Source organism: Aotus nancymaae, unplaced genomic scaffold, assembly GCF_030222135.1.
Source record: "Aotus nancymaae isolate 86718 unplaced genomic scaffold, 86718_ANA_hifiasm-v0.15.2.pri h1tg000031l, whole genome shotgun sequence".
Lineage (NCBI taxonomy): Eukaryota > Metazoa > Chordata > Mammalia > Primates > Aotidae > Aotus > Aotus nancymaae.
Genome location: NW_026988444.1, coordinates 2,421,153 through 2,435,672, shown reverse-complemented (window position 1 = coordinate 2,435,672; position 14,520 = coordinate 2,421,153). Strand labels below are relative to the sequence as shown.

Below are 14,520 nucleotides of genomic sequence, written 5' to 3'. Positions count from 1 at the left end.
GGGCATGACCGTACACTACTACAGACTCTAACCACTGCACATTTGGGTGAAATAAATTTTTTAACATACAGTAATTGTGCTACAATGTTACAGTGGCTCTGATGTCACTAGGCAATAGAAATGTTTCAGCTCTACTGTAATCTACGAAACCACCTATGTAAATGCGGTCGGTCACTCTGTGGCACATGACTGGGAATTCTGCCAAGTCAAGCAAGAAACAGCCCCGTGGAAAAGCAGAGCATGGTGTGAGAGTGCGTTTATGCCAAGGCAGCTGGGTGCTCTCTGCCACAGGTGCAGGCAGCCTCGGAGGGTTAGAGGAGGGGGGAACGTCAGAATCCAGCCGGACTGTGGATGCTAGAGTCACCAGCCCTCTGTTCAGATCCTGGCCCTGCAGCTCAGTCACTGAGTGGTCATGGCCCACTCACGTATCCTTTCTGATTCTCAGTCTCTTCACCTGGAAAGTGGGGATAGTGAGTGTGCCCATCACCGAGGGCTGTTGTAGGACCGGAGGTGACAAGGTGTGCAAAGTACAGGCACAGGCCTGGCAGTGGGTTGTGAGGGAGGTGGCATTCTTCCCTCTCTAAGGAGGGCACAGAGTCCGGGGATGCTACGAAGCCTGTTTGAGCTTGGAGAAATCTTGCTCTGCTGCCCTGGGCTCAGTGGGCACTTAGCCCCTCTGCTGCATTCAGGGGTGACAGCACTAGCATCTCTGTGGCCTTCGCCACTGGAAGAAGCCGGGACACGTGCAGCAGTTGGCCGTTTGGGAACTGTGCTGGGTGAGCTGGATTTGCCATCCCTCATGTGACGCTGCTTAAAAGCGTGGACTCCGAGGGTAGAGCCCTGGAAGCTGATGGATGAGTGGCTGGGTCAGAGCTTCAACCTTGCTTCCTTCATGTGTGAAATGGGTCTGCCAGGCACCCTCTTCTCGGGGCTATGCTGAGGCCCAGGAGTTCCTCCGTGTCCCTGACTTGCAGGGACCTCGTCCCAGAGCTGTGCTCAATCAGCCTTCTTCAGTGTTACCGGCAGCAGGAAAGCTTTCATCTCACTGCAGGCACAGGGAGCCCTTGGCCACAGTCTGAGGAACGTCCTGGGGGAAGAGAGGACTGGAGAAACTGAACGTCCAGTGAGAAACCGTTCCCTGGACAGAAATATGAAAAACAGCTCTGGCAGCATAGGCTGTGACTCACCGGCGTGTGCCCCCACGCTGCAGCTGGGCCAGCGCAGGGCTGGCCTGATTCATATTTTCTGTGGTTATCCGGAGAAATGGAAACCGTCTGGACGTGGCGCCCACTTGCACGCTGGTGCTCACACTGCGCTGATCAGCTTGGAAGTGCGGAAGGGCCTCCTCCCAGCCTCCTCCCCTACCTGCAGCCATAGAGCCTGGAGTGGGGAGGTGGCTGTCTTCACACCCCAGACCCACTGGCCCAGGGCATGCTTCCCCAAAGGAAGCAAGCAAACACCGGTTCCCTGTCTGTGGGCAGGGACAGGGGACACATTTAGGTCTTTGTTTTTGGTTCCCTTGGGCAGCTCCCTCTGCACATGCCCGACGGCATGGGCTTGATGATTGATGGACAGCATCCCCTCAGTGAGCCATCCTTTGGTCCATGTGGGTCAGGACAGTCAGGAGTCTGCTCTAATGACATTCGAATTTAATGAAAGGAGGAGGGAGGGGGCATTACAGTGCTGTGCTTGTGAAGTCACGAAGTGTCTTTTATCTTTGGAAAATGGTTCTCTGGGACATGCAGCTGGTTGCTAAAGTTTTCATTTTTCTGTGTATACAGATGTACACAGAACTTTCCAGTTAAGCCCTAACCTGCATTAGAAAAAAATAAAATGTGTGTCCATGGGCTAAAGAAGTTCTTAGTGAAACCTGAAGCCACGTCAGAGGTGCTTTTCTCATTAGCTTCTGGGGCCATATTACCTGGGCTTGTGTTCTGATCCCCTGGGCCGGCTGTGTGGCCTTAGGGAACTTCTTTGCTTCTCTGGGCCTCAGTTTCCTTCATGGCAAAATGGGGAGGGTAATGATGCCTCCTGAAGTTGCTGGAAAGACTGAATGAGACAGTCCTCAGAAAGTTCTCCACAGGAGCTGTCCCAGGGTAAAGGCAGAGGAAACGCTACCTGCCCGCTGCAGACCCACTGCCGTTGAGTCCTGGGGGGACTTTCTCACCTGTGCTGGCTGTGAGGCAGCCTGTGTGCTACCCCCTCCAACAGCCACACAGTGAGTTTGATTTTTGAATTGCATTGCTAATTCCTGAGAGGAAACACAAAGGCTAAGCAATAAGGCAGGTGTGTGAAGCTCCCATCGCCATAAGAAACATCCAGCATGATCCCTGTCTTTGTGCACGGCCTGAACTCTTCATGTCATACTTCCTGGCTGTACTGTTGGCCTCTGGTCAACCCCAGGATAGAGCTCCTCACATCTCCTCCCTCCTCTGACTCCCTCAGGCTGGCCCCCTCCCGAGAAAGGAGAGCCTCCTGTTTCACTTGCCACTTCCTCATGACCTTGAGTACACAGCCCCTCTTGCTAGGATCCCAGTGTCTGGGTTTATGGAGATACTGTGATCTAAGCCAGGGTCCCTGTCTCTCAAAAGGCAGATGAAGACTCTGATGCGCATGTGAAGGGGTTGGAGGAGAGGGTGGGTCTGCCATTTCCATTGCCTGGGGCACGTGTGTGGAGAACAGAACCCAGGGACACATGTTTGGCAGCTAGTGGAGGGAGGACGGAGCTGAGGGGCTGAGGTGGAGAGGCGGGATGTGAGCGGATGTAGGGAGGAGCCAGGACCTGGGGCCGGGTGAAGCTGGGAAGACCCAGAGTTCCTGAGAAAGTGGTCAACACCATGCATAGCAGAGAAGTCGCCGTAAGAAATTGCAACGAAAATGTGGAATTTACAATTAGGAGGCCATGAAGAAAAGGAGCTTCAGTGTGTGGAATTGTGGGTCGAAAGTCAGAGTCCATAAATGGCAGAAGCAGAGGCAAGGGTGCCCTCCTTCTTCTAGACATCTGGTGGCAGAGGGAAGGAAGAAAAGAGATAGCAATTTTGAAGTCAGGTGCAGGGGCAAGTGCCTGTAATCCAAACTATTTGGGAGGCTGAGGCTGAAGGATCGCTTGAGCCCAAGTGTTTGAGTCCACCCTGGACAACAGTGAGACCCCATCTCTTTAAGGTAGTAATTCTGAGTCCAGGGTCCAGGGTTTTCTTTGTTTGCTTTGGGTGGTGGGAGGCTGAGCATTTTGGAAATTTGGTGGAAAGAATCAGGTGAGAAAGGGGCGAACTGACCCAGTAGGGACCGGGTCCAATCCTTTAACTAAGCACAGCTTATAATTATGTGCAGCTGCTCTGAGGACTAGAAAACCGCTCTTCAGCAAAGAACTTGCATGTCAGAAGGGGATTTGCCACTGCAAGGGAAAAGGAAATCAGACCAATATTGGCTTTTCGTGAGAGGAGCCTTTATGCGGAGACCCTGGCCCTTTAAAGTTTGAAATACACGTCCCCAAATCCTCGGCACCTTTTTCTAGCTGCCACAACGGGCCAGCCCCAGCCACCTCCCTGTGTTTCAATGATGCCATCGTGTGGAAGGCAAAGGGAACAGCAAATACAAGGCCCCTTTCATTCAAGGGAATTCATTCCCTCCTGAACACTACACTGACCACCTTGCCTCACATTTGTATGTCTCCAAAGAACTTTCACATTTTTTTTTTCATTTGGTCATTACAATAACCCTGGGCAATCATATCACTATCTCTGTTTTACAGTCTAGGAAACAAACTCAGAGAGGTTAATTGACTTACCGAAGGTCACACAGCAGATGGGAGGCATGGTCAATTGCTTCACTCCAAGTTCTCTTCTGTCTTCCCTGTGTCACTCTAGGGAGTGTGATTCAACAGATACTCTACAGCCATGTTTTTCCAACTTTTGCCCAACCCTTAGCTCCGGAACTCTGTAGACACATGTGCTTGGGTATGTAGTACTCCTGAAATAAATTTCATACCAAATGTGGTGCCTCTGAGCCTCTGATTGTTCTATTATTCTAGTCTATCACTTAAAAAAAAAACATGCTGTGCATGTCCATTAAATTGTTTTCATGACCCATTAGCAGTCAAGACCCACGGTTTGCAAGGCTGAATAATGCCTCCCCACCAATGATATCTACATCCTAATCTCAGAATCTGAATGTCACCTCACATACAAGAGAGACTTTGCAGATGTGATTAAGTGAAGGCTCTTAAAATGAAGAGACTGTCCTAGATGATCTAAATGGGCCCAGTGTCATTATGGGGTCCTCATAAAGAGGGAAGCCAGAGGGTCAGAGTCAGAAGAGAAATGAGACCACTGGAGCAGACACTGGAGCGATGCACTTTGAAGATGAAGAAGAGGCCACAAGCCAAGGAACACAGGTGTCCTCAAGAAGCTGGAGAAGGCAAGGAAATGAATCCTCCCTAGAGCCCCCAGAAGAAATCAATTCTGTGGACACCTGGACGTCAGCCCAGTCAAACTATTACCAGAAAGGGGTCCAGATCCAGAACCCAAGAGGGTTCTTGGATCTCACCCAAGAAAGAATTCAGGGCGACTCCACAGAAGGAAATGAAATGAATAAAATGAAAGCAAGTTTATTAAGAAAGCAAAGGAATAAAAGAGTGTTTACTCCCTAGACAGAGCAGGGCACCCCTGAAAGCAACAGGAGGAGGGCTCCCACCTTAGGTACAGGGCTTGTTTATACGTAAGACAACAAAGCCAAGGAAGTCATGGGGCGATGTGCTCTACTACAGAGCTTGTGACAAAGGGTTGTTCATCTTTGCGTAACTACTGTCTACAAGAATCTACATTAATATCTATAAAGTAAACTTATTTATTTTTTTTATTTTGAGACAAAGTCTTGCTCTGTCACTCAGGCTGGAGTGCAGTGGTGTGATCTTGGCTCACTGCAACCTCTGCCTCCCGGGTTCCAGTGAGTCTCCTGCCTCAGCCTCCCGAGTAGCTGGGATTACCAGCACCTGCCATTGCACCAGGCTAATTTTTGTATTTTTCGTAGACATGGTTTCACTATCTTGGCCAGGCTGGTCTCAAACTCCTGACCTTGTGATCCACTCACCTCAGCCTCCCAAAGTGCTGGGATTAGAGGCATGAGCCACCGCACCCAGCCATAAAGTAAACTTATTCTTTTTTTTTGTTTGTAGAAAGTGGTTTATTTAAAGAGAGAGAGAAACAGGAGAAAGAGAGAGAAAGAAACAGCTAACTCTCGCATTGAGTGAAAGAATCCAGAAAGACGGAATCCAGGAGAGGAAAGCAGCTTAAGAATGCTTTTGTACCTAAGATATCAGGCCATCGGGACAGTTTCTGGGTCTGTTAATTCCTGGGTCTGCTGGGTAAACATTATTAACTTGTTCCCTTAACCACAAACACCCTGTGGCTAAGATGCCTGACTTCGTGGGAGTGCAGCAGAGTGGATCTCAGCCTCATTTCACCCAGCCCCTATTCAAGATGGAGTCGTTCTGGTCCAATGCCTCTGATGAAACTGTTTTTGGACTTGGGCCTGCAGAACAAGTGATTCGATCTGTATTATTTTCGGCCACCAAGTTGGTGGTAATTTGTTGCAGCAGCCCCAGGAATCTCACGTGGATGCTGTCTGAGCATGACAATTAGAGGCGTCACCCTGGCACCCCGAGGGGCATATGGCCTGCAGACCTGGGGTGTCTGTGGCCTTCACATTGCTTTAAAGTCTTTGTTGAATTATTGGCCACCATTTAGAAATCATGATGTTTCACATGTAGATCAGAATTTCTGGCTCGTCTTTCTCTCCCCAAGGCCCATGTTTCCACATGGCAGCATCTGGCTTTGACAGACCAGAACCTCCTTCTAAACCCTCTTCTCTTCCAACTCTCTTCAAAAATTAGTTTGAATTCTGGGCAATATTGTACATGCACAGAACTGAAAGAGGTCGGGAAATTCTACAGGGCTTGAATGAAAACAAAGTATCCAATCACCCAAACCTTTGGACACTTCTATTCTTGAATTTCCAAATAACATGCTCACTTTGGTATCTCCTAGGTAACAACACTAGACATCGTCTTTCCATCAAGTGTCTGGAATGAAAGATAAGGGTTTAGCTTTCTGAGTCCCACCCCAACTCCATTTCTTTCTCATCTTTCCAATGTGATTCAGTCGCAAGATTTGGACTTCAGAAAGTCTTTCCAGGGTAGATAGAAAGGAGGGCATGGAGGCACACCAAGGTCAGGCCCAAGGTCTCAGAGTCTGTGGGTGGTGGGGAGTCTCGGGCCCTGGGGCTGGGAACGAATTCACAAGGCCATGCTGCATCTGACTGAGAAAAGGGATGGACAGGGAGAAGGTAGAGAAAAATTGGGCAGACATTTAAGGTAGGACAAATAAGGAGAAGCCAGTGAAGGGAGTATTTTCAGGAGGCTGAGCTATGGAAAGGTGGGGCGGGCAGGCTATGAGCAGAGAACTGTGGAGATTCAAAGGATCTGCGAGCCTGGGGAGGGGGTTCTTAGGAGGGGGAATCCCCTGGGAGCCTAGAGGTTGCTGGCACAGAATACGAGCAATCTCGGTGCTCCCAAGTCAATTGTGTAGGGTCCTGAAATGAGCCACAGCCAGGGGTGAGGGTGGGTTGGAAAGAAAAAAGAGAAGAGCTAGTGATTCTAGCCTGGGAGCCCTTTCAGTTCTGGAGAATCCCTGGGAGTCCAGCCAGGTCTCCCAGCTCTTCCTTGAAAGAAGGCGCCCACCCACTGTGGAGGGTAGCGGTTGCAGCCTCCCTGTCCTGCCCCAGACGCCCTGCTCTGAAGGCCAGACTCTCCCTAGCACTGAGCTGGAGCGCTCAGGGACAGCCATTCTCCCTGGGAGCTGCTGCTGCATGGCTTTTGTGCCCTGAGAGCAGGTTAAGTACCTGGAACAAAACATGTGCTCTGAAGTTCACAGCAATAAGCTTTCTGGACAACTTTATGCCTGTCACTGTAATTAAAGGTGCAAGAGTCATGGGCTACGTGTCCAAACTGGAACTGAGGACAGAAGAGCAAGGCAAACCCTGTAGAACCCAAGAGTGTCTAATTGCATTGCCTATCCCCACCCCTAAGTTGAGTGTCAGTGGAAGAGAGGTGATTATGGAAGGTGGGATAGAGAGATGAGAATAGACCTTACACCACAAGGTTGGCCAGACACAGGGTCAGTTCCTGGTGGTGCCGCTCACTGACTCTTTGGCCTCCTGCAATATATTTTGGTGGGGAAAAGGGATGGACAGGGAGAAGGTAGAGAAAAATTGGGCAGACATTTAAGGTAGGACAAATAAGGAGAAGCCAGTGAAGGGAGTATTTTCAGGAGGCTGAGCTATGGAAAGGTGGGGCCACCAAAATTTCTTCTTCTCTCCTGGACTCAGCTTACTCATGTACAAAATGAGAGTAATAAGCACTGCCTACCAGGTGGTTGTGAAAATAAAAGAAAAATACTGTGGCTCTTCGACAAGGGTTCTCTAGGTTTCAAGCTAACTCAGGAACAGGGGGCATCTCCCCAATATCCACAGATACAGTCCAAGACTGCTGGGCACCTGGAGCGTGGATCCGGAGTTACCTGTCCATTTGACCATCTCCTTCTCAGGCCACATGGTCATGGCCTCTTTTCCCAGCCTCTCTCCATTCTCCTCTTTTTCCCTTGTACCTCCCTATCCCTGGTTTTCTCAAGATCATACGTAAATGGCCTGGGCCTCCAGGCCTGGACTCACAGCCCTTTCCTGAGGCTCCCATGACCCAGTCTCATCCCCCAGGCTTCTCTAATTCACATCTTAAGGGAAGCACTGGTTGCCCAGCTCAGGCCTAGAAGCCGGGATGGACAGGGTTCAGGTCACTGCCCTGTGGCTGGATGGGCTGCCCTTGCCCAGTGTCCACCCCGTGTCCAGTTATTTGTGGGAGCCCTACTGGGGCCTGTAGCCCTGAGAGGAGGGTCTATGGACAAGTGGGGCATCCCTGGCAGGGGCCACATGCAGGTTGGGTGGTGACCACGGCTCTGGGACATGGATATGTGAAAGTGTTACTTGTCTTCCTCCCAGCTGCTCACAGGACTCCCAAGATGAGAGAAGGATTTCCTTTCCAATTGGCTCAGCTTTCCTGGGAAGGTTTTCAGCCTGTCCCCTGCGTTTCCTGTCCCTAACACACATTTCCTAAATACATTTTCTAAAGTTCCTATTAGAGAACTAGTTTAGGAAATACAGGCCACACAGTGGTGGTGGAGAAAATGTTTCCTTTGAAATCACGAAGCGTTCTGGAAACAATACCAAATAAAACCAAACGGACACACCTTCCTTCAGAGACTTGCATTCACAGCCCGCCTGAATGGGCTCTCAGGAGGTGAGCACTGCCTTGAAGGAGTTATTCTTGGGGTGGGAGGTATTTCTCTCACTCTCTCCCACTCCTACAGTGAGCAGCCGGGTAGGCATGTGTGTGTATGGGCACGCACGCACACTCACACACATACACACACAAACATGGCCCTCTTGGGGTTGCCAGCAAAGGGTGGGGCCCGGCACCCAGCCCCACTGCTCACTGCAGAAGCCATGCTGTGGCCCATTCTGGTTCAGACATTCTAACCCACTGTCCTCAGACACCTCAGAGTCTTACCCACGCCAGCCACACACTCTCTCTCAAGAATTTCCACACCTACCTCAGCAAACACTCAGAGCAAATCTGTCTACTTTCCAGTGCTCTCATAAATCAACTTGTTCTTTCCAAACAGTGAGGACAAGGAGAGGAGCTAAACGCATGTATTTATGCTCAGAGGAGTGAAACTTGCTGCCTTCTTGCTCTCGAACTCTGTTTGTTTGTTTGTTTAAGTCAGACTTGCCCAGAAGTCAGTGTCAGCTACTAACAAGCATTCTTTCACATTTCTTTTACCCCGTCAGACCCTGGGGGCCTGGTAATAAGCTCAAATGCTTCTATCTGAGTCTCCCCATACAGTCTGAGAAGGCTCTTCTGCTCCTACAGAGTCATGGTGGGCTGGCGACCAGCTCATGGAAGTCAGTGTGGAGGATGGAGAACACACGGAAGCGGCTCAAGAAAGATGAAATCTGCAGAGCCCCTTCCTCCACAAGTCAGTGAACTCAACGATTTATTCCATTTGTATTTATTCTGGAGCTTTCCTACAATGCCAGCTACTATAAAATAGCCATTCAGCTTAGCTGATTAACAAATAATAATATTAACAGAAATGTGAAAAGTGGCCTCAACAGGAGCCAGGGCACAGACTTACAGGTGCTGCTGTCAGAGAAGTGAGCTCCGCACTCTGACCCTGTGACTCTGCTCAACGTCAAACCCTCTGAAAGGATGATGTGACTGGACCCTGGGTGTGGCAGGAAGTGTACGTAGCACAAAGGGACAGTCCCTCCAGAAGCACATGGCATAGAAGGGGAGAGCTCTGCAAAGGAGTAGTAGGGAGCTGTTAACAAAAAAAGGGTATGGGCTGCAGAAAGAGCAAGATGATCTCCTGTGTGCTCCCAGGAAGGCCTCCGTGTATGTGACGGGCGGTGGGGGTGCATGTTGGCTGGCCTGGCTGAGCCCACTTGTTTGTACAAAGGAACCTCTGATCAGGATGATTGAGACCTTGCTTCACTTTACATGGGGTTAAGGTAATGGCTGGTAGAGCTGGGCTGCCCCATGAACTGAGACACTCCATGCCCCACACATACCTCATGGCAGAACTACAGAACTATGCGGCGGCATCCTGGTGCCTTCCTCAGCCCAGCAAGGTGACAGTAAAGAATACTCTTAGAAGATTTGAACTACACAAGTAAAGACAATGGAAGAAGAGACAGCAGGAATAAAATTTGGAAGCTGGAAAGCAAGTGAACTGATGTACTGAGCTGCTGAAAGATGGCAGAAGTGGTTGTAGTAGCCAAATTTGATTACGTGGCTCAACAAGAACAAGAATTGGTGCAGTGATGGGTGGTGGCATGGTAGCTACAATGGACAAGTTGGATGGTTCCCTTCAAACTATGTAACTGAAGAAAGTGACAGTCCTTTGGGTGACAATGTGGGCTCTCTGTCAGAGAAATTAGCAGCAGTCGTCAATAACCTAAATACTGGGCAAGTGTTGCATGTGGTACAGGCTCTTTACTCATTCAGCTTATCTAATGATGAAGTACTTAATTTTGAGAAAGGAGGTATAATGGATATCATTGAAAAACCTGAAAATGACCTGGAGTGGTGGAAATGCAGGAAGATCAATGGTATGGTTGGTCTAGTACCAAAAAACTATGTTACCATTATGCAGAATAATCCATTAACCTCAGGTTTGGAACCATCACCTCCACAGTGTGATTACATTAGGCCTTCACTCACTGGAAAGTTTGCTGGCAATCCTTGGTATTATGGCAAAGTCACCAGACATCAAGCAGAAATGGCATTAAATGAAAGAGGACATGAAGGGGATTTCCTCATTCGTGATAGTGAATCTTCGCCAAATGATTTCTCAGTATCACTAAAAGCACAAGGTAAAAACAAGCATTTTAAAGTCCAACCAAAAGAAACTGTCTACTGCATTGGGCAGCGCAAATTCAGCACCACGGAAGAACTTGTAGAACATTACAAAAAGGCACCAATATTTACAAGTGAATAAGGAGAAAAATTATATCCTGTCAAGCATTTATCATGATACTGCTGACCAGAACTGACAGCTGCATAGCTGTAATTTAACGTGTAATTGAAGACTGAGAAAATGTTGGGTCCAGTTGTGCTTGATTGGAAATTGCCGTTTCTAATTCTGTATGAGAATGACTACAATAATATTTTTATTATAATTCAGCCCATACATATATACTATGTATGCAGTGCATCTGCATAGAACACTTCCTTATCCTTGGTCTTCTGTTTTACTGTTTTCTTCTTTGCTGTTTTTGCTTTGCTTCTAATATTACTGTTTTGTATTTTGAAAAAAAAAAAAAATCAAATAATGCAGATCAGAAACTTTATATGGAAGAAATCCTTTATTGCCTTTCCTTTATTTCCTTGTAAAGGCACCCTGTTAGTTCTGTTATGGTATCTCTTTATATAAAATTATTTTATCTATATATGACATACGCCAAAATAAATTTCTTGGAGAGTGTTAATCTTTTCTGTGACTAAATAGCAATAATAAATGGAAAATTAGAAATTATTTCCAGGTATTATATTTGTCACAGGCCATTGTAACCAAGTATATTGTGTCTGCCATGATTTTTAAAAATTCATTCATTGTCTTCAGTCATACAGTAAGACACATGAGACACAGGTTAGAAAACATGTTGTACAATTTTAATTTACAACTGTTGGAAACAAAAATCACTAAATTCTTCATTTTTTTTTTTTCCAGTGCTTCTCCCTCATCTGGTTATTCAAGAAAACAAAACAGTCTCTGAGATATTTAGCTTTTCTTTCCTTTTTCTTTCTTCCTTTCTTTCTTTCCTTTCTTTTTCTTTCTTTCTTTTTCTTTCTCTTCTTTCTCTTTCTTTTTCTTTCTTTCTTGCTTCTTTCTCTCTTTCCCTCTTTCTCTCTTTCTTTTCTTTCTTTCTTTTTCTTTCAACAGAGTCTTGCTCTGTTGCCAGGCTGGAGTGCAGTGGCGCCATCTTTGCTCACTGAATCCCGGGTTCAAGTGATTCTCCTGCCTCAGCTGCCTGAGTAGCTGGGATTACTGGTGTGTGCCACCACACCCAGCTAATTTTTGTATTTTTAGTAGAGATGGGGTTTCACCATGTTGACCAGGATGCTCTTGATATCCTGACCTCATGATCTGCCCCTCAGCCTCCCAAAGGTGCTGGGATTACAGGCGAGAGCCGCCACGCCCGGCCTAGCTTTTCAAACTGTAAATAGATGCTCTAGTGTTATTTTTTTTTCTTTATCCCTCTTGTATTATTTTACCAAAGCATCCTGTATTAGGACATGTTATATTTATGCCAGTGTGAAATAAGTTACGGCCACGTTTTGCAAAAATAGGAAGCAGTGAGATACGTGGTTCTTTTCTCCTCACTAAATATCAGTAATTGTCAGGAACAGTATTACCTATTTTCATTTCCTCTTCAGCTTTGAGTTTTGTTGATCTGGACACTAAAATTGAAGTATACCTGAGGAAAAACAAAATGTGCTCATGGTTAGGGAAAATTACGTTATTGAAAAAAATTTTTTTTTAACAAGTAGGAATTTGGGTGTATGGATGAGAGGCTAATCTACTTCTGTAACAGGCCATAGAAGAAAACCAGTTGCATTTTATGGTAATAATTTGTACTCCTATTATTCTGGAGACTTAAGTTTAAGCAAAGTAGCCATCAGTATTTTAACTGAAAAATACTAAGGCCACATAACTGAGGAGGATGTTATGATACTTTCAATAAATTCCTTAATGCTGAAAAAAAATAAGAGAACTACAGATGTCATAACCCATGGGGCTTAGCATTGTGCCAGGTTCATAGTAAATGCTTCGCTGACATCAGCTGTTGATGAGAATAAAGCCTTAGTACAAAATAGACTTTTGTTCATTTCTCTTTAGTGGACAGGGAGTCTTTCCTTTCTGCAGTCAGTTTGGTGGAGCAAAGTGGTTCCCAGAGATGGACTATAGAGAATGCAAGATCTATAAGGAGATAGGAGGCTCAGCCTGATCCTTGGGATCACCTAGAGGGGCCTGATTAGTGGTCTTAGAAGAACATCCAGAGGCCCTACACTGAGGTGGGAGAGGAGAATCTGTGGGAATAGAGTTATGGCCTTGGGCTTTGGAGCCAGGCTACTGCACTTAGTGGTGAGAGTGAGCAAATCACTAATCTCTAGAAGACTCAGCATCCTCTTCAACAATTAGAGATAACAACAGCAGATGCCTCTTAACATTGTACAGTTTTAATGTAAGAATGATCCAGAGGGCAACATGGTGCAGTGCTTCTTGGGCTGGAATTTCATGGAACACTGATTTACCATCCCTCTCCTCTGTGGCCCTATAATCAGTTGACAATACAGAACGCTCTCTAATATTTCTAGTGCTCTAAAATGTACATTAATGGGGCTGGGAAGAAGAACAGTAAAGTCTTTTAAGTTATATTTAACCCAGCGTTCCCCATAGTTCCTTAGGACGCCATAGGTCCTTAAACAAGGACCTCTTGAACTGTTAGAGAAAAACATAGGAGAAAAGCCTCATGGCACAGGATTTGGCAATGATCTCCTGAATGTGACATCAAAAGCACAGATGAAAAAAGTAATAATTTGGACTTTATCAAAATTAAAAACTTTAAGGTAACAAAGGACAACTGCAACAGAGTGAAAAGAATAGTTTTGCTGGATACAGAATTCTTAGTTCACAGGCTTTTTGTGTGTGTCAATCTTTTGGACCTGTCATCCCATTATCCTATGGTCTCCATTGTTTCAAATGAGAAATCTGCTGATAATCTTATAATTTTTCTACACATGATGAGTCAGTTTTCTCCTTCTGTTTTCAAGATTTTTTCTTTGACACTGGCATTCAAAAGTCTGACTATATGTCTAGTTGTGAATCTTTGTGTTTATCCTACTTGAAGTTCATTGAGCCTATCCAGGTAGATTATCCAGATTTCTACTGATCCATCTTCAAGTCTGATGATTGTTTCTTCTTATATTATCTCATCTCTGCTGTTGAGCTCCCCAAGTACATTTTTAATATTAGATACTGATCCAACTCTATAATTTTTTGTACCTCTTTAAAAAAATTATCTTTATTGATAATCTGCATTTGATGAGTCTTGTCATCATCCTTTCCTTTAATTCTTTTTAAATATTTTTCTTTAAATTCCTTGAACATATGTATAATAGCTGTTTTGAGGTCCTTATCTGCTAACTCCAACAACCGGGCACCTCAAGAGATAGTTTCTACTAACTGCTTTTTATCTTGCATATGCATCACATTTTTCTGTTTCTTTGCAACTCTCATATTCTTGTGGAAAACTGGGTGTTTTAAATAACATATTGTAGCAACTTTGGTTTTCCCACGATCTTGGGTATTGATTGTCTTTGCTTTTTGTTTAGTTGTTTTCCTGGACTAATTCTTAAGTTTCTCCCCATCAGTGTGTGGCTGCTAATGTCTGCTCAGGTTTTTAAAAATTGTTGTTTTCACTTTGAAGCCTGACTTCCTCAAAGTTATCCCTTGTTCAGCAGAGCACAGCAATCATGAAATTATTAGTCAGAGTTTGTGCTCAAACACCTTGATTCAGTAAGCTTTCCAATCTTTGCTGACAGATCTGTTTATGGGTTTGAGATGCACTCAAACTTCAGGCAGTTTACATGTCTTCTTGGTGGTTACTCTCCTCAGAACCATCTCATGTTCTCTCTGTATGTGTTCAAGCTTCTCGTTCTGCCAAGGATATGTAGAGAGCTAAGGCCCTCTCTGTTCTTTCCTGAACATGCTAATACTTTTGCACATGTGCACAACCTTCCATACTTTCAGGGATATGGAGAAGTTTATCAAAGTCCACTATGCATGTCTCATGATTTGGCCCTCACTGTTAAATTTCTGGCTAGTCTGACAGTCTTGCTTGCTT

At 45.9% G+C, this 14,520-nt stretch overlaps 1 pseudogene; it reads left to right on the top strand.

Annotated features, from left to right (window-relative positions):
* Nucleotides 1–5,477: 5,477 nt before the first annotated feature.
* On the top strand, nucleotides 5,478–10,701 carry LOC105704677 (SH2/SH3 adapter protein NCK1-like; annotated as a pseudogene).
* Nucleotides 10,702–14,520: the final 3,819 nt, after the last annotated feature.